The sequence below is a fragment of the Orycteropus afer genome, unplaced genomic scaffold (assembly GCF_000298275.1).
Source record: "Orycteropus afer afer isolate SDZICR_OR568_19922 unplaced genomic scaffold, OryAfe1.0 scaffold00004, whole genome shotgun sequence".
In the NCBI taxonomy this organism is placed as follows: domain Eukaryota; kingdom Metazoa; phylum Chordata; class Mammalia; order Tubulidentata; family Orycteropodidae; genus Orycteropus; species Orycteropus afer.
The window spans coordinates 4,417,613-4,440,497 of NW_006921591.1; positions in this window are offsets into that span (position 1 = coordinate 4,417,613).

Consider the following 22,885-nt stretch of genomic DNA (forward strand, 5'->3'; position numbering starts at 1 on the left):
TAGAGATAAGTATTTATTTGGGTGAAGAGAAGTGCAATGTATCAAATGTGAGTGATCACCATGGTTGCATTGTGGAAGGGGAAGACATAGAGAGGTACATGGGAAGTGCAGACAACAAAGGTGAACTCTTTTACACATACAGTACTGTGTTGTCAGTAAAGGCAAACATGGGTATACAGGGGGATAGATGGGTGGACAGGCTGAACTATTAGGTATGTCTATGTAGCAGGGAGTGTTCCCAAGACCCTGTATAGGGTTGGCAGACAATGGTTCTACAAGTTATTTGTATGTTTTGTAAGAATTTCCAGGGATATAGTAGAGCTGACAAGGGACAAGGTTGTAGTCACTGGTCACAGCCAGTTGAACCTGTGAGCTCAGGACCATAGTCACAGGGGACATCAACTTCAATTGGCATAACATACTACACAAAATATTGTTCTACCTCCTACTTTGGCAGGTAGAAACTGAAATCTTAAAAGCTTGCAAACAGCCATCTTGATGCAACAATGGGTCTCTCCTCATCCAGAGCAAAGAAGAATGAAGAAAACCAAAGATTCATGGACACAATTAGTCCAAGTGACCGGTACACCATGTGATCCTCAGCCTATACAACTATGAGACCAGAAGAACTAGATGGTGCCTGGCTACCACTGTCAACCACTCTCAGGGGGATCTATGTAGGAGATCCTAGATAGAGAGGGTGAACAATGTGAAACAAAACTCAAAATCACTTGAAAAAAAAAGGGGGAAGGGGTTGTGGACTAGGTTTGCTGAACTGATAGAGCCTTGTGGAACCACTGGGACTATAGGCCATAGCTGCCTTTCAGGTCTGGAATTGAACCCACACCTGTGGCTTCTAGCCAAACAAAAGATAGACATGTGAGTTGAACATGTATCTGAGGTAGATACACTCCTTGGAGAGAACAATCATTGGAGAAAGAAGGGCTATTTATACATAGTAAGGCAGTTTAGGCGGCAAGAGTGCATGGAGGGTTGGATACAGAGAAGAGGTAATTATTGGGAGGAAGAGGGAACAGAGCTATTGCATTGGGGTAAATTGTAGTCAATGTCATAAGACAATGTATGTATGAACTGTTGTATGGAAAGTGAATTTGCTCTGTTAACTTTCACCTAAATCACAATTTAAATAAATAAATTATAGCCTAGGAAGCCCTATGAGGCAGTTCTACTTTGTCCTCAGGATCAACTATGAGTTGAAATCGACTCAGTGACAGTGGGTTTGGTTTGCTTTTGTTCTAGTTAATGGATTTAAATTAATTTTACCATCAAGTCAGGTGTTTAATGTTTTTTCCTGGCCCAGGTCACTGCTCAGTCAGGTACTCTGGCTCTTCCCCAGTGTCATTTGTGGGCATGATCCATCTGGCTTTGGTCAGGGCCCTCTCTGTCTTGTTTGGTGAAAAAGCTCTCTCCTTAGTCCCTGATCACCCATCCTAATCTTGAACCCCTTCTATGGACAGGACTGATGACAGACTTCTCTGATATTTACTGCCTGCTTGGACTTTTAAACACTGTCTTCCTTGGGACCATGGGGCGGTCTTCTACCTGCCTGTTGGGGTGCTCTGTGGCTAACTGGCACATAATTTCCTCAGCTCCACAGTCTTTATTACATGAACTGCCACTCACTGCCTGTTGCCTGTGTTTTGCCTACAGGACTATTTGATCCTCAATTCTTGTGGCTGAGTCTATCTTCCTAGCTTCTATCCATCTTGATGACTAGTGCAAGCCCCATATCTGTCCCTTCCTGGCTACTATGTCCCAATGCAGTTAACTAAACTACTGCCGGTCCTAATTCAAGATAGTACAATAGGGAACTGATGTAATAGATAAGAAGAATTCATTGATTAAGTTAGATCTGTTCATTTCCTTCTATTTTTCAGTGCATTTTCAATATTGGAATGAATATTTGGTATCTAATTTTAAAATTCCTATTAGAAGTAATAATAATTCCTAGTGACATGAAGCTCTGGTGGCATAGTGGTTAAGGCATTTGGTTGCTAAGCAGAAGGTCAGTAATTCAAACCCACCACTTTCTCTGTGGGAGGAAGATGAGATAATCTACATCCAAGAAGATTTACAGCCTTGGAAACCCAATGAGTGTTGCTATGAGTCAGATGAGATTCAATGGCAGTAGGGTTTTGTTTGTTTGTTTGTTTTGTTTTTAATGATAATTTAGATCTGATTGTGACCAATATACTTTGCAAGTTTTACACAGAAAAAAACATATACAGTAGATGCTACAATGATAATAATATCTGTCCTGCAAATACTATTTATTTTCTCTAAACTGCTTTCTTTAAATCATTCAATGGACATTTACTAAATGTGTGCTATATACACTGTATAGACACTGTATAGGCACTAACTGGTTAGTGAAGAAATGAAGGAACAAAACAAAACATTAGAACATCATGATAGAATTCCTTTATTGAAATAGTTTACAGTTGCCATCATTTATTCTAGGGATGTTTTAATGTTTTTTCATCATCAAAATTAATTTTTAAAATAATAATCATACTTGTTACCAATATCAATCAGTATAGGTGAAGGTGTGCTGCAGTAACAAATGATCTCAATACTTCAGTGGCTTATAACAATAATGCTTTATGTCCCTGATGGGTCAGCCAAGGCTCTGCTTTATGCCCTTTTTATTCCAGGACTGAGGCTGCTAGATCAGCCTCAGTCTTGAATATTGCCAGTCTCACAACAGAGGAAAAAGAATATGGCAATTCATACCCTGCCTCTTTTTATAGGTCTGCCCAGAAAGAACACATATCACTTATGCTAACATTTCATTGGAGTAAGTTATATGGCATCACTAAGACAGGGAAATACAATTTTTTCCCAAGGTAGGATAGCAAATATTTTTGAATAATAATGCACATAGTCCTCAATATAGAGAGCAATACATGTATAACTACACAGACTGAAGGATCATCTACCCCTGTGAGGAAGCTCTGTGGAACCTTAAGCTGATATCAAGTTCAGTTTAGAAACCATCAATCTATCATATAATATAAAGTTCACAAAAAATCCATGACATAAGTAGTAAAGTTATCATTGTCCCCTATGAATAGTAACGATATATCTCTATTAGTGGGATTGCTGGGTCAAATTATATTTCTATTTCAAACTTTTTAAGGAAATACCATACCAATTTCTACAGTGATTGTTTCCCACCAACAGTGTAAGAGAGTTCCAATCTCTCTATACCCTCACCTGCATTCATTGTTTTCTGTCTTTTTGAACTTTGCTATTATTGCTGGGCTGAGATGATATCTCATTGTTGTTTTGATTTGCGTCTTTCTAATGGCTAATGATTGTGAGCATGTCTTCATGTGTTTGTTAGCTGCCTAAATGTCTTCTTTGATGACTGTCTGTTCATGTCTTCTGCCTATTTTAAAACTGGTCTGTTTTTCCATTTGTTTTTGAAGTGTTGAAGTTTCTATAAATTTTAGAGATTAGTCCCTTGTCAGATAAGTCATTGCCAATTTTTTTTTCCCCCCAGTGTGTATGTTCTCTTTTTACTCTTTTGGAGAAGTCTTTTGATGCACAAAAGGGTTTAATTTTTAGGAGGTCTCAGTTGTCTAGGATATCTTATGCTGTTTTTGCATTTTTGGTTATGTTTAATAGACTATTAATAGTGCTATTTATGCCATATATTAGGGCCCCTAAGTTTGCCTCTGTCTTTTCTTTGATGATCTTTATAGTTTTAGGTTTTACATTTAAGGCTTTGATCTGTCTTGAGTTAGTTTTTGTATAAAATGTGAGGTATAGATCTTGTTTTATTTTTCTGCAAATGAATATCTGGTTTTGCCAGCACTAGTCATTAGACAGACTGTCTCTTCCCCATTTAATGGATTTCAGACCTTTGTCAAAGATCAGCTGTCCATAGGTGGATGGATTTACTTCTGAGTTCTCAATTCTGTTTCATTTGTCTATGTGTCTGTCATTGTACCAATACCAGGCTCTTTTGACTACCATAGTTACACAGTAGCTTTAGAAATCTGGAAGTGTGAGGCCTCCTACTTCACTCTTTTTCATAAGTAGTGCTTTACTTACTCAGGATCCCTTTCCTTTACATATAAAGTTGGTGATTGGTTTTTCCATCTCTTAAAGAATATTGATGGAATCTGGATCAGGATTGCATTATATCTATAGATTACTTTGAGTAGTATTGACATTTTCACAATGTTAAGTCTTCCTATTCATGGGTGTGATATGTTCTTCCATTTCTGTAGGTTTCTGGAAGTAGTGTTTTGTGGTTTTCTTTGTATAAGTCTGTTGTATCTCTGGTTAGTTTTATTACTAAGCATTTTCATCTTTTTTTGTGGCTATTGTAAGTGGTATTGTTTTCCTTATTTCTTTTTCAGAGTTCTCTTTGTTGGGTAAAGGAACCTGACTGACTTTTTTATATTGATCTTATATGCTGCCCCTTTGCTGCATCTTGCTGTTAGTTCCAGTAGTTTTCTTGCTCAGTCTATGTATAGGATCATATCATCTGTAAATAGAGATATTTTCTTACCAGTTTGGATACTTTATTATTTTGGATACTAGAGAAATAAGAGCCATGGGGCAAATAGATACATCTATGTTCATCATAGCATTATTCACAATAGCAAAAAGATGGAAACAACTGAAGTGCCCAAAAATATCAATGGATGAAAATAAATAATCTATGGTAGATTATTGTACCTATAAGAATAGAATATTGTACAACTTTAAAGAATAACAAAGAATCTTCAAAACACCAGATATTGTGGATGCATCTACAGGACATTATGCTGAATGAATTAAGTCAATCACAAAAGGACAAATATTGTATACATGTGAAATTGGACAATGAATAAGGAAGACTACACATATGATGTATTTGTATTATGGTGTTGGTGAAGAATATTGAATATTCTATGGACTACTAGAAGAATGAACCAATCTGGCTTGGAAAAAGTACAGCTAGAATGCTCAAGGAAAAGTTTACAAACAAAGAAACATACTTTGATAGTCAGGGATGGGAGGGGAGAGCAGAAAAAAATCACTAACCAGATAATAAAAACCAAACTCACTGGTATCGAGTTGATTGTGACTCATAGCGACCCCTCCTTGGGTTTCCGAGGCAGTATCACTAGGGAAGTAGATTGCCCAACCTTCCTTCTGAGGAGTGGCTGGTGGGTTTTAACTGCCAGCCTTCTGGTTAGCAGTCAAATGCCTTAGGCACTACACCACCAGAAATAATGTTGTTGTTATGTGCCATCAAGTCAGACCCGACTCATAGCAACCCCTCCTTGGGTTTCTGAGGTGGTATCGCTATGGAAGTAGATTGCCCCATCTTCCTTCTGAGGAGTGGCATAGACATGTATTAATTTGGGTAAAGTGAAAAGCAATATACGATAAAGGGAAGATTAGCACACTAACACTAAGGTAAAGGAAGATTCTGACAGATGCACAAGGGTAACAGGCAATAAAGGTAAATACTATTACATACATAATCCTACATTGGTAACAAAAAAACATAATCTGTAAGTAAATACATAGGTAGATATGTAAGCTAAGCAGGTATAGTTAGGTGAGTGGAACTACACAAACAACCATATATAAGTTTCACAAAGGATAGTTCTATATATATATTTGTATGAGCTGTAAATATATCTATGTAGACAGTAGAACAAACAGGAGTCAAAGTTATGAAAACTTCTTAGCCATAAGCAAACACTTTAAGGGAATTAGTTATTGTGTTTAGGGGCTTAGGATCACAGTCCTGGGGAACAACATAACATCATCTACAAAGACAGTGTTTTATATCTACTCTGGTGAATAGTGACTGGGATTTAAAAGCTAGCAAGCAGCCAACTAAGAAGCAACTATTGATCTCTCTCTATATGGAGGAAAAAAGAGTGAAGAAAATCAAAGGCATGTAGAATAAATAGTTCAAAATACTAATGTACCCTGCAAACCTCAGCTTCCTTGACCCTGAGACCAGAAGAACTAGATGGTGCCTGGCTATCACTATCAACTGCTCTGTTTGGTATCACAGAATGTGCTGGACCGAACAGAAGAAAAATGTGGAACAAAATTCAAGATCAGAAAAAGAATAGACTTCTTGGTCTGATAAAGCCTGGTGGAGCCCTAAGATTATGGCCCTTAGCACTCTTTAAGCCTGGAACTGAAACCACCCCTGGGGATCACCTTGAAGCCAAACAGACAGGTCTATAAAGTGAACAGTAACACATGTAAAGGTTTTACTTTTCAGAACAATCAATGATATGAGACCAAAAGCCCAAAAACAAAGCTCAGAAAGCAGGAAAGGACAGGAAAGGATAATTAATAGAAATGGGGAACTAAGGGAGAAAGCAGGAAGAGTGCTGTTACATCAAGGGAATTGCAATTAATTTTGTGAAACAAAATGTGTATAAATTATTGAATGGAAAACTAATCTGCTCTTTAAACTTTCATCTGAACTTCACTTAAAAAAAAAAAAAAAAAAAAGGAAGGAAGGAAATAAAGCCCTATGAAATTAAACCTTAACCCTTCTTCAAAATAAGAAACAAAGAGAGAGACTGAGAGCCAGAGCCAGAGCAGGAGGTGGGGGGGCGGGGGGAGAGAAGGAGGAAGGCAAGGAAGGCAGACAGACAAGGAAACTCTCTGAGGCCTAGGAATTTATAGGAGTGAGAGCAGGATGGAGGGTTGATGTCTCCTACTCCACAGCTCTTGCCTCGAGACCTTCCTGGAGCCACTGGTCCTACATACATGAAGTCCTTTGTCATGATACATATGGAACTTCTAGAACCCAAGAAAGCTGCTCTTGTATATTCAACTTGGGCACAACTGCACTTTGTCCCAGGTAGTCAGTTGCAGACTGGACAATACCCTGTAAGACCACCACAGAAATCTTAACTTGACTTAACTTTTGGAGTCTGCTACAACACACAGCATGTCAAAACTCAAAAAAGAGGAGATTGTGCCAACACCACCAACAAGCAATTCAGAAAATCAAACCTAAGAAAGGTCTCACATATCAGAGAGGGAGAATAAATCAACCTGAGGGGACAAAAGGAGATAGAAAACAAGAGTTTCTTTAACCTAGGGCATTTATTCCAGTTTCTTTTTTTGCAACAGAAATGAAGTTTCTTTCAGTATATGTTTACTGAGACTTAATATGTACCAGGCAAGGTAATAAAAGGCAAAATCAGAGATACCTAACACACAGTCCCTGCCTCCAGAAACTGAGTAACCTGGAAAGGAGTTAATGATGATGTTGAGTGTGATCACCATATTAGGAGGGGTTCCATGGTATCCAGCCTCAGGAGTGGGAAGGATAGGAGATTAGGGAGGCCCCCTTGAATTTAGAAGCCAGATAGTCACTATTTATGGAGTGAGTAAAAAACATATCTATCAGCAGTGCCAACATGTACAAATTATCACCCAAATGTAGGTAATAGCCTGTAATTTAGAGACTTAAAATCAACTTTTGTCCTATCATTTACTTTCTGTATGACCTTAGGCAAATCTCTAAGCCTATTAGAACCTTTGATGCATTAAACACCAATGACTGAAAACAAGAGGTATCGTGGGATGACATCAGGAACATCATCCATGAAGAAACTAAAAGGTCATTAAAAAGATTGGAAAGGAAGAAAAGACCAAAATGGATGTCAGAAAAGACTCTGAAACTTGCTCTTGAATGAAGAGTAGCTAAAGCAAATAGAAGAAATGACAAAATAAAAGAGCTGAACAGAAGATTTCAGAGAGCATCTTGAGAAGACAAAGTCAATTATTATAATGAAATGTGCAAAGACCTGGAGTTAGAAAGCCAAAAGGGAAGAACACACTCAGCATTTCTCATGCTAAAATAATTGAAGAAAAAATTGAAGGCTTGAATTGCAATATTGAAAGATTCTATGGGCAAAATATTGAATGATGCAGGAAACATCAAAGGAAGATGGAAAGAATACACAGTGTCATTGTACCAAAAAAAATTGGTCAGTGTTCATCCATTTCAGGAGGTGGCACATGATCAAGAACCAATGGTATTGAAGGAAGAAGTAGAAGCTGCAATGAAGGAAGTGGCAAACAACAAGGCTCCAGGAATTGACAGAATACACATTGAGATGTCTCAACAAATGGATGCCACACTGGAGGTACTCATTCGGCTATGCCAAGAGATTTGGAAGATAGCTATCTGGGCAACTGACTGGAGGAGATCCATATTTGTACCCATTCCAAAGAAAGGTGATCCCGCAGAATGTGGAAATTATTGAACAATATCATTAATTTTACATGTAAATTTTACATGTAAATAAAAGATTTTACATGTAAAATCTTACTGATGATAATTCAAAAACAGTTGCAGCAGTATATTGACAGAGAACTTCCAGAGGTGCAAGCTGGATTCAGAAGAGTTAGTGGAACAAAGAACATCATTGTTTATGTCAGACGAATCTTGGCTCAAAGCAAAGAATACCAGAAAGATGTTTACTTGTAGTTTATTGACTATGGAAAAACATTCAATTGTGTGGATCATAACCAATTATGGATAACATTGAGAAGATTGGGAATTCCAGAACACTTAATTGTACGTGTGAGGAACCTGTGCACTGACCAGGAGGCTGTTATTCTAACAAAACAAGGGGATACCACATGGTTTAAAATCAGAAGGGAGTGTGTCAAGGTTGTATCTTTTCACCATACTTATTCAATCTGTATGCTGAACAAATAATCCAAGAAGCTGGACTATATGAAGAAGAATGTGGCATCAGGATTGGAAGAAGACTCGTTAACAACCTGTGATACACAGATGACATAACTTTGCTTGCTGAAAGTGAGGATGACTTGAAGCACTTATTGATGAAGATGGAAGACTATGGTCTGCAGTATGCATTACATCTTAATATAAAGAAAACAAAAATCCTCACAACTGGACCAATAAGCAGCATCATGATAAATGGAGAAAAGATTGAAGTTGTCAAGGACTTCATATTACTTGGTTCTGCAATTAACCTCAATGGAAGCAGCAGTTAAGATATCAGATGATGTATAGCCCTGGGCAAATTGGCTGCAAAAGACCTCTTTCAAGTGCTGAAAAGCAAAAATATCTCCTTGAAGACAAAGGTGTGCCTTACACAAGCCATGATATTTCCAGTCACCTCATACACATGTGAGAGCTGGACAATGAATAAGGAAGACTGAAGAAGAGTTGATGCTTTTGAGTTGTGGTGTTGGCAAAGAATACTGAAAGTACCATGGACTGCTAAAAGAACTAACAGATCTGTCCTGGAAGAAGTGCAGCCAGAATGCTCATTGGAAGCGAGAATGGCCAGTCTTCGTCTCACCTACTATGGTCATGTTATCAGAAGGGACCATTCCCTGAAGAAGGATATCATGCTTGGTAAAGTGGAGTGTCAACGAAAGAGGGCAAGGCCCTCAGTGAGATGGATTGACACAGTGGCTGCAACGATGGGCTCAGGTATAGCAAGGATCATGGAGCTGGTACAGGACTGGGCAGTGTTTCATTCTGCTGTATAGGGTTGCTGTGAGTTGGAGACAACTCCATGGCACCCAACAACAACGAGAACCTTGGTTCCGTGTCTACAAACAGATAATAAATAAAACCTGCCCTTGCTACTTCACAGGGTGGTAATAATCCCAGACAGCACTGTGAATGAGAAAATTCTCTGTATTATGTGAAGTCACCCACCTTCACTGTCATTGCTGAGCCCTGCCTCAGCACACATCAAGGTGTCCAGCTCATGCTGGTTGGCCTGAATTTCCTGGTTTTATCTATGGAAGTTCTGTATTCCAGGAACTTCCCCAGTTCTGGACACATCAGAACTTAATCTGACCAAAGGATCTCTGAGGTCTGTGCTGGACATAACATCATTTGCTGTTTTAAACTTTAAGGTGTAAAATTCAATGGTTTATAGTATATCCATAAGGTTGTGCAACCATCACTACTATCAATTCCAAAATGTTTTCATCTACTCAAAAACAAAAAACAAACAAAAAAACCCCTGAACCTCCCCACAGTTCCTGGCAACCATTAATTTATTTTCTGTCTCTGTGGATTTTCCTGTTCTGGACATTTCATATACATGGATTTACAGGTAGTACTCAACTACTGATAAGGTTCAACTCCGTGTTGGTTCTGATGTAAGTCAAAGACCTCATTTTTTTTTTTAAGTTGTCATTATTATTGCCTTTTATTATCAGTATCTTTATAAATCTGATCTTTATTTGTCTGTGGGGAATGTCATGGGAATGATAACATTAGCAAATTACAAATTGCAACATTATACACTTGTCCCTCATTATCTATAGGAGATTAGTTCCAGGAACCCCCACAGATACCAAAATCCATGGATGCTCAAGTCCATTATATAAAACGGCATCATATATGCATATAACCCACACACATCATTCCATATGCTTTAAATCATCTCTGTTGTTGTTGTTATGTGCCATCGAGTCAGACACAACTCATAGCAACCCCTCCTTGGGTTTCCGAGGCAGTATCACTATGGAAGTAAATTGCCCCATCTTCCTTTCGAGGAGTGGCTGGTGAGTTTGAACTGCCAGCCTTCTTGTTAGCAGTCAAGTGCCTTAGGCATTATGCTACCAGAGCTCCTAAATCAAAAATCATCCTAGATTACTTATAATACCTAATACAATGTACATGCTATGTACATAGCATTATACGCTCCCTCTCAGCCTTTCATGAATTGCTTTGACCACTTAATTGCCTTTTTTTTCTGCCCCCTCCCCCAAATACTTTCAATCTGCTATTGGTTGAATCTACAGAGGCAGAATCCACAGCTATGGAGGGTCGACTGTACACCTACTCCCCCCTTATCCACTATCTTGTTTTCTGGTATTTCAAATTTATGATAATAGTAAAAAATCTACTCTCTGATTATTTTGTGTACTAACAACATATTTTGGCAGTAACAAATGCCAAGGTATGAGGTAAGCATAATACTGGCTGTGATGGTTAAGGTTATATGTTTACTTGGCTGGGCCATCATTCTCAGTGGTTTGACAATTATGTAATGAAGTAATCTGGCAGTTATGTAATGATGTATTCATCCTCCCTGTTTGCATTAAGCTAATTTTCTCATAACAACCTGGTCTTTGGAACTTAACTTCCAAGTGAGGAGTGGGTTACCTACTATAGTATATATTACTAAGGATGAATTAGGGTCTGACTGAGGGCAAACACAACAAGAAGAGTGGGAATGAAGTGATGATATCTTTCTGTTGCTTTGATTTGCATTACCTTACTGGTTAATGATGTTGATTATCCTTTCATGTGCTTAGTTGGTCGTAACATTTTAATTCCAACATAAATTCTCATTTCACTCTCCGGATTGTCCTTGTTGAGAACACAGGAGCTTTGGCAAGAGATCCCCTCCTGGGCAAAGAAAGGAGAAGAGCCTTTGTCTGGGTCATGCCCAGGACAAGGACTCAAATGTTTGTCCGCGACTACAGAAGAAAGTCCAAATCTTTTCATGACATTTGGTTTACTTTTAAATCCTCAACCTCTTTTTTCCCTACATGAAGTCTTTATTCCAACAGAGTTGCTCTATTTATTGTCCCCTGGAATACATCACTCATATTTCCTCCTTTAGATCAGTAGCAGACGAAAATCTCAGTTATAAACTGGAGAGTGTAAGAAACATCATATCTTTTCATTTTCTGTCAGTCAACAATTTCTATCTCTAATTGCTTTCCTGCAAGACTGGCGAGAAATTCTATCTTAGTCTTTCTGAAGGCTCTCCCCAGCCCTGGAAAGATATCAAAGTTTCAGGGCCTTACTGGTTGTCAAAACCAAGGGGAAGGGTGTGATCAAGATGACCACTGAGGTAGCCACTGTCCCTGTACTTATCGCCCCTTTACTTCTGGTGGCTCTTCCAGGCCATGCCAGAGGCACTGGGAATCTTAACCCAGGTTATAAACCTGTGTAGAATTTGCCATCCCTCTAAGCAAGCACCCTCTCCACTCGAACTTTCACTCTCATGGAATCTAGACTCTCTCCTTGTCTTGAAGAGAACTCTCTACTCACATTCTTCCTGCACATTCAGGAAGCTCATGAGGGTGTTTTACATCTGAGGCTGGTGAGTCCTTGGAGCAACTCTGAGGCATCTCCACTTCCTCCTCACCAGCTGCCAGCCTCCTAGGGGCTCCTAGCTTCTGGCAGCCTTTCTAATGTATATTGGCCTGACATACTATGTAGATAACTGTGTGCACTTGCTCACATTTCCTGTTGCTGGAGGTCCTTAGCCACTTCGTGTCCCAGTTACCCTTTACTCCTAGTCCGTGACTTTCACCTGTGAAGCAAATCCACAGATCAGGGCATCTCATGCTCTCCATGGCTTGTGGAAATTGCAGTGGTGTGACATTTTGTTTCCTTTTATTTGACATTCTTCTTTCTAGGAAGTGGTATGAATATTATTCAGCCATAAAAACGAAAGAAGTACTGATGCACAAAACAGATAAGCATTGAAAATATTATGCTAAGTGAAAGATGCCAGACAAAAAAGATTACATGTTGTTTGATTCCATTTATGAGAAAAGTCCAGAATAGAAACATCTATAAACAGAACGTAGATTAGTATTTGTCTAAGGCTAGAAGGGATGAAGAGATTAGAAGGCAACTGCTAAAGGGTAACAAAATTTCTTTTGGAGGTTGTAGTAGTTATGTTTGTGTGTCAACTTGGCTGGGCCTGGTTGAGTGGCTGAGCAGCTGGATGTAGTATTCACCATGATAAGAGGGGTGATCAACTCCATGGTGGGATTTACTGTGAACAGCTGAGTAGCTGCCTTACGGAATGTGGTCTGCTTCCTGTATATAAGCAGAAGCCTCGGGAAATGGTCTCGAGCTTATGGCATGCTTGGACCCTGTATGTAGCCATGTCATTGTTCAGCAGCCTGCCACACTCTGCTGACTTTGATTCTTACAAAAGACTTGAATTATTGACCTACCGTGTGGTTTGGTAATATCGGGACTGTGCCATTTTATCTGTTGACCTTGGGCTTGTTAGCCTCACCAGCCAGTAGCTGCCTGAGTGAAGAGATGCTTCTAGCTTCAGTGGGCCAGGAGCAAAAGGCAGAGCTGAAGTCCAAGGTCGAGGGGCTTTCATACAGCCCCTAGAGCCTGGCACTTTGAACTGGGAAATTGTAAGAATAAACTCCTGTTTGTTAAGGTTATCCCATTTGTGGTATATTCTTGTTAGAGCGGTTCTAGGTAACCAGAACAAAGGTGATTAAAATTTTCTAAAATTTGTTGTAGTGATGATTGTATAACTTTGTGAATACACTAAAAACTATTGAATTGTGTACTTGAAGTGAGTGTATTATGTGGGATGTTAATTATATCTCAATATGTTGGTGTTGTTAGGTGCCGTCCAATCATTTCCAACTCATAGCTACCCCGTGCACAGCAGAACGAAACACTGCCCGATCCTGCGCCAGTTCCATGATCCATGCTATACTTGAGCCCATCATAGCAGCCACCATGTCAATCCATCTTGTTGAAGGCCTCCCCCTCTTTCGTCGACCTTCCACCCTACCAAGCATGACATCCCTCTCTAGGGAATGGTCCCTTCTGACAATATGACCAAAATAGGTGAGACGAAGTCTGGCCATTCTCGCTTCCAAGGAGCATTTCGGGTGCACTTCCTCCACGACAGATCTGTTAGTTCTTTTAGCAGTCCATAGTACTTTCAGCATTCTTCACCAGCACCACAACTGAAAAGCATCAACTCTTCTTCGGTCTTCCTTATTCATTGTCCAGCTCTCGCATGCATACGAGGCAATTGGAAATATCATGGCTTGTGTCAGGAACACCTTAGTCCCCAAGGAGACATCCTTGCTCCTCAGCACTTGAAACAGTTCCTTCGCAGTTGACTTTCCCAATGCTACATGTCGTCTAATGTCCTGACTGCTGCTTCCATTGGCATCAATTGTAGAACCAAGCAACGTGAATTCTTTGACAACCTCAATCTTCTCTCCATTTATTGTGATGCTGCTCATTGGTCCAGTTGTGAGGATTTTTGTTTTCTTTATATTGAGACGTAATCCATACTGCAGACTATATTCTTCAACCTTCATCAGTACGTGCCTCAAGTCATCCTCCCTTTCAGCAAGCAAAGTTGTATCATCTGCGTATCTCAAGTTGTTTGTGATTCTTCCTCCAATCCTGATGTCATGTTTTTCTTCATATAGTCAAGCTTCTTGGATTATTTGCTCAGCATATAGATTGAATAAGTGTGGGGAAAGGATACAACCCTGATGCACTCCCTTCTTGATTTTAAACCATGTAGTGTCCCCTTGTTCCATTAGAATGACAGCCTCCTGGTCAAAGGTACAGGTTCCTCATGAGTACAATCAAGTGTTCAGGAATTCCCATTCTTCTCAATTTGTCATGATCCACACAATCAAATGCCTTTGCATAGTCAATAAAACACAAGTAAACATCTTTCTGGTATTCTTTGCCTTGAGTGAAGATCCATCTGACAGCAACTATGATATCCTTTGTTCCACATCCTCTTCTGAATCCAGCTTGCACCTCTGGAAGTTCTCTGTCAATATACTGCTGCAATCATTTTTGAATTATCTTCAGTAAGATCTTACTTGCGTGCAATATTAATGATATTGTTCTATAATTTTCACATTCTGTGGGGTCACCTTTCTTTGGAATGGGTACAAATATGGATCTCTTCCAGTCAGGCCAGGTGGCTGTCTTTCAAATCTATTGGCATAACTGCATGAGTGCCTCCAATGGGGCATCCGTTTTTTGAAATATCTCAATCGGTATTCTGTCAATTCCTGGAGCCTTGCTCTTCACCAATTCTTTCATTGCAGCTTTGACTTCCTCCTTCAGTACCATTTGTTCTAGATCATATGCTACTTCCTAACATGGATGAAGATCAACCAGTTCTTTTTGGGACAGTGACTCTGTGTATTCCTGTCATCTTCTCTTGATGTTTCCTGCATCATTCAATATTTCGTCCTTAGAATCTCTCAACATTGCAACTCGAGGCTTAAATTTTTTCTTCAATTCTTTCAGCTTGAGAAATGCTGAGTGTGTTCTTCCCTTTTGGTTTTCAGACTCCAGGTCTTTGCACGTTTCATTATAGTATATCTCAATATAGTTGTTACAAAAAATAAAAAATAAAAAATAATAATTCTTCCCCTTTTTCCTCCCAAATTCATTGTCCTTATATTGAGTTTGATTACTTTTGCTCTCGCTCCATTAAGGTGGGTTACTTCCCCCAAGGTCCTTCAGACTTTGTGCAAATGAAATCTCACTGGAGCTCCCAAACATAGCCATGCATTTCTGAATCAGTTACACTTATGATGACTGTTAGTATTATGTTGACAGGGATATTCCTAGCTACCAGTGTTTGAATTCTTGTCCAAGTTTATAAAGAAATTAGCATCTGAGAGTCTTGAATTTCACTTCTTTAGCTCTGAAGTCACTAGTAAGTGAAAGTATTTGCTTATGAAGTCTTTCCTAAGCATCATTGAGCACCACCTGTACTTCACTCAGGACTGAAGTATAACCACAGATGTGTCAAATCCAAGTCTTTTCAAGTGCCCTGTGTGACAGCAACAAGAATGCTTCTCTGCTGTTGCCATCTAGGACCAGTTCATTGATGTGATACTTCATATCTTTGTGACATTCACATTAATAGGCATGACATGATTGTAAATGAGGGAAGTTCAAAATTACTACACAACAAGTGTGTCTGTGCTACCCTGTGAGGAATCCATATTCCAATCAGGGTGGAAGTTGAAAAATGGAGGAAGAGTGTAAAAGATGCCCCCCACACATATATTTTGAGCATCACTATGAAAAATATTGATCTTACAAAAAGAACTGAAGAACAAGGAGATTGGGGGGATATAGATTCCACATACTCAGGATAAAGGAAATGAGACGTGCTGTATCAGAAGCCATTTTCGTAAATGACTAAATCATTTTTATAAGTCCACATTTTTATAAGGAAATAAAGCAAAATGGAGTGAATTAAAGCCTTCTGTAGAAGCAATTGATAAAGATGGGGTAAGTAAAGTCTGCCCTTGGAGCAGGTGCTCAAGCCAGGGCTAGAAACAAAGCTGCTTCCCTCCAGAGCACAATGAATGGCACAACCACCCATCTCTGCTTCCTAGGTGCACAGAACCTTAAGTGTCATCAAGTCAAGACTGCAGAAAAAGGAGCATAAAAAGGAAAAGAAAGCTAGGCCCCAGATGTGGGCTCAAGGAGGCCACAACTTTTGAGCAAGTTACCTTCTGTTTCTTGAAAGGTTTCGAGGAGAGTGAGGAAGTGGAGAGGAAGCTAGAGTGTTGAATAATGTAATCCCAAAAAGAAGGTAGAGTTCCAGTCTACCAGGAAAAATCCAAGTCAGAAGGTGGTGAGCTATGAATAAGCATCACAGAAACACAAGAGAAAAGAAGAGTGAACCCCATGGGTCAGGAGCTTAAAACCACCTACAAAGTCTGGAGTTTATCATCCTGAAGAGCAAAACCAGGTCATTGGTTAGAGCTAGACAGGCAAATGAAAGGCAAGGCATACTGGGATTTTTTTTTTTTTTTTTTAAAGACCAGGGCTGTTAGATGTTTCTCCAAAAGTGTGTGGGGGTCTCCCCACTGGTGGATGTAGGGAGCCTAGAGCCGTTCCTTTGTCTGCAAGAGCTGCATTGCTCTCAGTTCTCCATTGCTGCTGCTGGAAGCACAAGAGATGGCTGCAAAAAGCAAGTCAGATCAACTCCTAAAATGGGTTTTTAGTCTGATCCTTTAGTATTAATAACATATCCCAATGATCTATGGAACAGGAAAGTCACTGACCCCCTAGCTCTCAGCCCCAGATGCTGAGAGGTGGGTTAAAGATGATATATCTGCTTGCCGTCTGCCTGATTTCCTGTGCCAATGCCCTCTAGCATTTCTCCAAGCGAAAGTTTAATTTCAGCCAGGCAATTTCATCATTTAATATCCTTCTTATGCCTAGAGTCCCTGGGTATTACAAACAGTAAACACTGCTAACCAAAAGGTCAGAGGTTCAAGTCCACCTAAACATGGCTCAAAAGAAAGTCCTGAAGATTGACTTTCGAAAACTCGGCCATTGGAAAGGCTACAGAGCACAGTTCTAATCTCACACTCATGAGGTGGCCGTGATTAGAAGTCAACCTGATGACAAGTTTTTTTTTTTTTTTTTTCCTTATGCTTATTGATAAGGAAATTGTAGAAATGGGGCATCGGGTGTGTAGGCTTCTGATGGTTAGCACATCAGACTTTTTTTTTTTTCTGGGCATCAGATATATAGTAACAAAAATTATTGGCTGTTAGATAGTGGACCAGCAAAGGCATACTGGACAGACCAGACCCAGGAAGAAGGATCTAGAAAGTTGGATAAATGACCAGGGAACAGGATGTAGATTTGCAGAAACTGAAAGAATGTGACAGTGCCAGACAAGCAGGAGCACTGCTGTGAAATGTTGGTGTTAGGAAAACCTGGGATCAGCCTCCTGCTGGGGTGGGAACCAGTAGAAGCTTGGTCCATTAACAAGCAAAGTTAACTGCTTTTTGCAGACAATGCCGATGATAACTGACTTGGGCCCCCCAGTATCAGATTTGTTGAGATGGTGACATCACAGTCTATCTTTAAGCTTGGCCACACCAATCCACACAGACAGAGGTGACTCTGAGGAGGTGAGGCTTCTGAAGAGGTGAGACTTCAGTGGTCTTCACTGATTTCCTTCTTCTAACAGTTAAAAGCATTCACTGTGAAAATTCTTCCCAGTGTTTAACATTTAACCTTCTAATTTCAGCATAAGCCCACTTTCTTTAACAAAATGGCTAGGGAGCTAACCAATCAGTTGCTACTGAGTTGATTCTGCCTCATGGTGACCCCATGTGTGTCAGAGTAGAACTGTGTTCTATAGGGTTTTCAATGGCTGGTTTCTCAGAAGCAGATCATCAGGGCTTTCTTCTAAGATGCCTGTAGGTGGACCTGAACCTCCAACTTTAAGGTTAGCAATCAAATGTGCTATTCATTTGCACCACCCACGGACTGTGACGAAAGAGCACTTCTCATCTTATTTTTTTCTAAAACTGCTCCTTCTTTAAGACAGTTACTAAATCGCCCCATAGCCTCCTCATTTCCAATCTGAATTACCTCATGGCCACTACACTTCACACAGACTTTCTTCCCAACCTTATCTCAGTGCCACTTCTGCCAGAGCACTGGATGGTTTTGCTGATCAATGTGAATGGTACTAAATACCCTGAATGTTCCATTCACAAGTTAAGTGGAAAAGCCAATTGTGCATTATGTATCTGAAATTACTTTCACTGGAATGCCTTCGAATGGAATTATCATGAATTTCTTTAATTAATTTGGTAGAGAAGTTTATTGTGAGGAGCTTCTGTGATAATGCTGCAGCTCTGATAAGAGAGTCCAACTGCCCCCATTCAAGAGCCTGAAAGGCTGGTTTTACAGTCTAAAGAAGTCACTCCCCCCGCCCATTACCCGTTACCTGGCAACTCACAAATGGGCTCAGTTGCAGGTCGAAGTCAAAAGGACGACCCAATGACGGCTCCCTGGGTGCTCTCATCAATTGTAATGAGACCATTATGCGATCAAATTGAATATGAATGACAGTGGGCTTTGTCAGCCTCCTAAAGGAGTCAGAAATTTCAGGGAAAGTAAATGAATAAATAAAATGAAAGAGATCCAATAAAGTGAAAGTTTCACTCTGGGGTTTTGGGGGGTGGAGGAAACCCAACGTACTTTGGACTTGAAAATCCATTTTCTTTTAAAAGTAAATTTTTCTCACCTCTTAGAAGGGAGGATTAATCACTCTGACAACCCCAATCCAGTTTTCTTGAGCTCAGCCAGCCCTTCCTAGAGCACAGCTTATAGATATAACACCCAGACTTGGTGGTGGGATAGGACATGTGGCCCACATCAGAACTTTAGCCCAGGATTACAGCTCTCTTTAAAGAAACTTTGCATTTTCAAAATTTTTCATGAAATATATTTTCTGTGGTGATGAATTTATAAAAATACCTCCAAATATGGCATTTTAGGTTTAAGTGTTACTTTCAAAAGGCTCTTTCTTATTTTTACAAAATAAACCTTTTTTTTTTTTTCAATTTTATAAATGACTTCCAGTTTTTTAAACATCAAATTACTAAAAAGTCTTCACATAAACTTTGACTCTCATTCCTCTCTGATTTGAATTAGCTGGGAAGGAAAGACTTTGGGATGTTTTATCTGTAAGGAACTTTAGAAAACATCTAGAGGTTTTTACTTAGTTTTCGCTGGGATCACAGTCTTCCTGAGGGCTAATGTGGAGAGTCATTATTCAAAACAAACATACCCCTCTGTTGTTGTTGTTGTGTGCCCTCAAGTTGGACCAGACTCATAGCGACCCCTCCTCGGGTGGCCGAGGCAGTATCACTACGGAAGTAGATTGCCCAAACTTCCTTCTGAGGAGTGGCCGGTGAGTTTGAACCACCAGCCTTCTGGTTAGCAGTCAAGTGCCTTAGGCACTATGCTACCAGAACCATTAATCTAGTCTAGGGATCAGTAAGCCTTACCATAAATAGTAGAGAGTCACTCCTTCTGTTCTAAATAAACTGAGAGCAAGGCCCTCCTGTTTTCCACCATATATCCCTATTCCTCTCCTCTTTGCCTCGTTGTGGTTCCTTCCTCCTTCTCAGTAGTCCCATGATCCTTTACTCTCCCCTCTTCTGTTCCTGCCCTGTGTCTGGGACCTAAGCTTCTCTGGACTGGTAAATGACCCTTAAATTAAATGCCTAGTTAGCACATTATTTTACTGTGGGATCCTATATACCACCTTCACATCCTCTCGTCAGTCAGTATGCCAACATGGCACCATGAACAGACTCACAACGAAACTCACTGCCATTGAGTTAATTCTGATTCATAAAACAAAAAAATCAAACTCACTGCCATCGAGTCAGATCCAACTTGTAGTGACCCCTCCTTGGGTTTCCAAGGTGGTATCTCTACAGAAGTAGATTGCCCAATCTTCCTTCCTAGGAGTGGCTGGTGGGTTTGTACCACCAGCCTTCTGGTTAAAAGTCAAATGCCTTAGGCACTACACCACCAGAGCTGACTCATGGAGACTGCCATTTGGTTTCCAAGGCTGTAAACCTTTGAGGAAACAGACTGCCCATCCTTTTTCCAGTGAGGGGCTGGTGGGTTTGAACCACTGAACTTTTGGTTAGCAGTCTTTTCCTCCTATTAGATGAGGCAAGGAAAAAAAGAGAAAAGAAGAAAAAAAAAAAGAAGAAGAAGAAGATAAGATGAAAAGACAGAAGAAAAATAGAATATAAAAAAGTAGGGAAAAGGAAAAAGAATATAAGGATAAGGAAACAAAAGTGGGGAGTGAGTGGGATGAAGGTTTGGTAAAAGTGAAGAAGAGGTAGGAGGTGAATGATCAGATAGAAAGGAAGAAAAATTTGGGAAAAGGAAAGTAGATAAATAAAGGGAGGATAAGGTAATTGAATAGTGTCTTTTCTAGTAGTGGGCAGCCAGTGGCCCTGGGAACAGGCAGTTGTGCCACAATCTACTCATTCACCAGAGGGTACACTCATGTCAGTGAAAGGAGAATAGTGCTGCAAGAAGTGACCTCTAAGAGAGAAGGTTAAAGTTTGTTTTTTGTGCTTAGTGTGAGATAGGTCAGCAAATGTTGCAGGTGTGGGAGAAAGACAGCTGGAGCCCCTGGGTCAGTTTGGAGTGGTTGGCTGAGGGTGGGATTTGGCTGTCAATCAAAGCCCTGCAGTTCAAACCCATCAGCTGCCCTGCATGATAAAGGGTACCTGTTCTGGTTACCTAGTGCCACTCTGACAGGAATATACCACAAATGGGACAACATTATATACAGGAGTTTATTCCCCTATATATCAGAGGCTTTAAGTCTGAGTTCAAAGTGCCAGGCTCTAGGGACTGGGTGAAAGCCCCTCAACCTTGGGCTTCAGCTCTGCCTCCTGCTCCTGGCCCACTGAAGCTAGAGGCTTTTCTTCACTCAGACAGCTGCTGGCTGCTGAGGCTGACAAGCCCAAGGTTGACAAGTAAAAAGGTACAGTCCCAGTGTTAACCAAATAACACCTCAAGCCACTAATTCAAGTCCAAATGAAGTCCCAGGATCAGCAGGGCATGGCAGGCTGTTGAACAATGACTTGGCTACATGCAGGGTTCAAGTATGCCAAAAGACTAGAGAACACTCTCAAGGTTTCTGCTATATATAGGAAGCAGACCACATCCCTAAGGCAGCTACTCAGCTGCTCACAGTAGATTCTACCATGGAGTTGATTACCAGTCTCATCATGGGGAATACTACACCCAGCTGTCCAGCCACTCATTCAGGCCCAGCCAAGTTGACACACAAACATAACTACCACAGTACCCCTCCTTCACAAAGAGCCACAGGTCTTGAAACCCCAGGAGGCAGTTTCACTTCATGCCAAAAAGGGTTGGTAAGACTTGGACTCAAGCCCACTGCAGTGGGTCTGATTTGGGGTTTGGTTTATTCTGGGAGAGGTCTTCTCCCCTTTCCCTTACTGCCTCCCAGACTCCACAGTGGCAGCTTAAGCTATGGGAGGTCTGATCCATTTACTTACACGATCTTCTCCTACATGTACAGTGTTAGCTCACCTTGAAATCCTCTCGATCTGTCTACCTTGCTTAAATGCCTGTGGGTTCTGTGAAGTTTGTTTGTTTTCCCTTCTCAATGCCCTTTGTGTTTGTAATGGTTTCCCTTCAGTCAGGGCAGCTTCTACCTCCCCCCCCCCCAACCCCACATCACTGACCTTAGTCCCTTTCCTGTCTTCCCTGAATCTAATACTTTATCTTCTCATTAGATGCTCATAATTCTAGTATCATTATTTATATCTGTTTCACTGTATTTCTCTAAATCTCTGATGAAGAGGGATCTGTTGCTGTCTGTTAGTAGGATGCCATCTTAGGACCAAGACTGTAAACACTTTTGATGTTCTGGCTTCTAAGGGGAGGGAGCAAGGTATCCCTTTAATCCAGATAAAAAGGCAATCTGCCCCAGACACTGACAGGCCCTCATAAGACACTGGATCACTTAGGTTGTTAGGTCCTACAGTAAGGCTGATATATCTTGGGTGGAAGTATACAGGAAAGGTGTGGGGTGTTACATGGGCTGAGTTGAGCTGAGAAGGATATTGTTTTAAGAATTGTCTAGGAATATTTTAAGTCAAGAAGGAGTCACAGAAGGCATTGAACCTGAAGGGTCACAGCTGCATAGCTGATCAGTGAGTAATCCTTTGGTTGCAAGAAAAGGAAATCCACACAAAACAGCTAAAGTTGAAATGTTTTGCTTTGCTCTTAATTGGGATCCATTGTATGTCACAAAACCCAGAAGCAGAAGATCTAGCTACATCTCAAAGGAATTGGAAATCCATTCATCTCTTTGCCTTCAAGTAAATCACAACTCATTGAGACCTCATACGTATCAGAATAGAACTGTGCTCCCTAGGGTTTTCAATGGCTGATTTTCCAGAAGCAGATCACCAGGCTTTTGTCCCAAGGCACTTCTGGGTGGACTTGAACTTCCAACCCCTCAGTTAGCAGTCAAGTATGTTAACTGTTTGCATCTGACTCCCCTTTGCCTTGATGCAGGATAAACTCTGTGATGAAATTTACACTCCAGAGCTGTAAATCCCATGAGATCAGGCTGAGGCTGGATTTCACTTGAAATTACTTCTTATTTGGCTTTTCCTTTCCACTTAACTACTGGTTTTTGTGGGGAATACATTGCTAGTAAACAACTTGCATGTGAATCCCCATCTCAGGGTTTACTTGTAGAGAACCAGG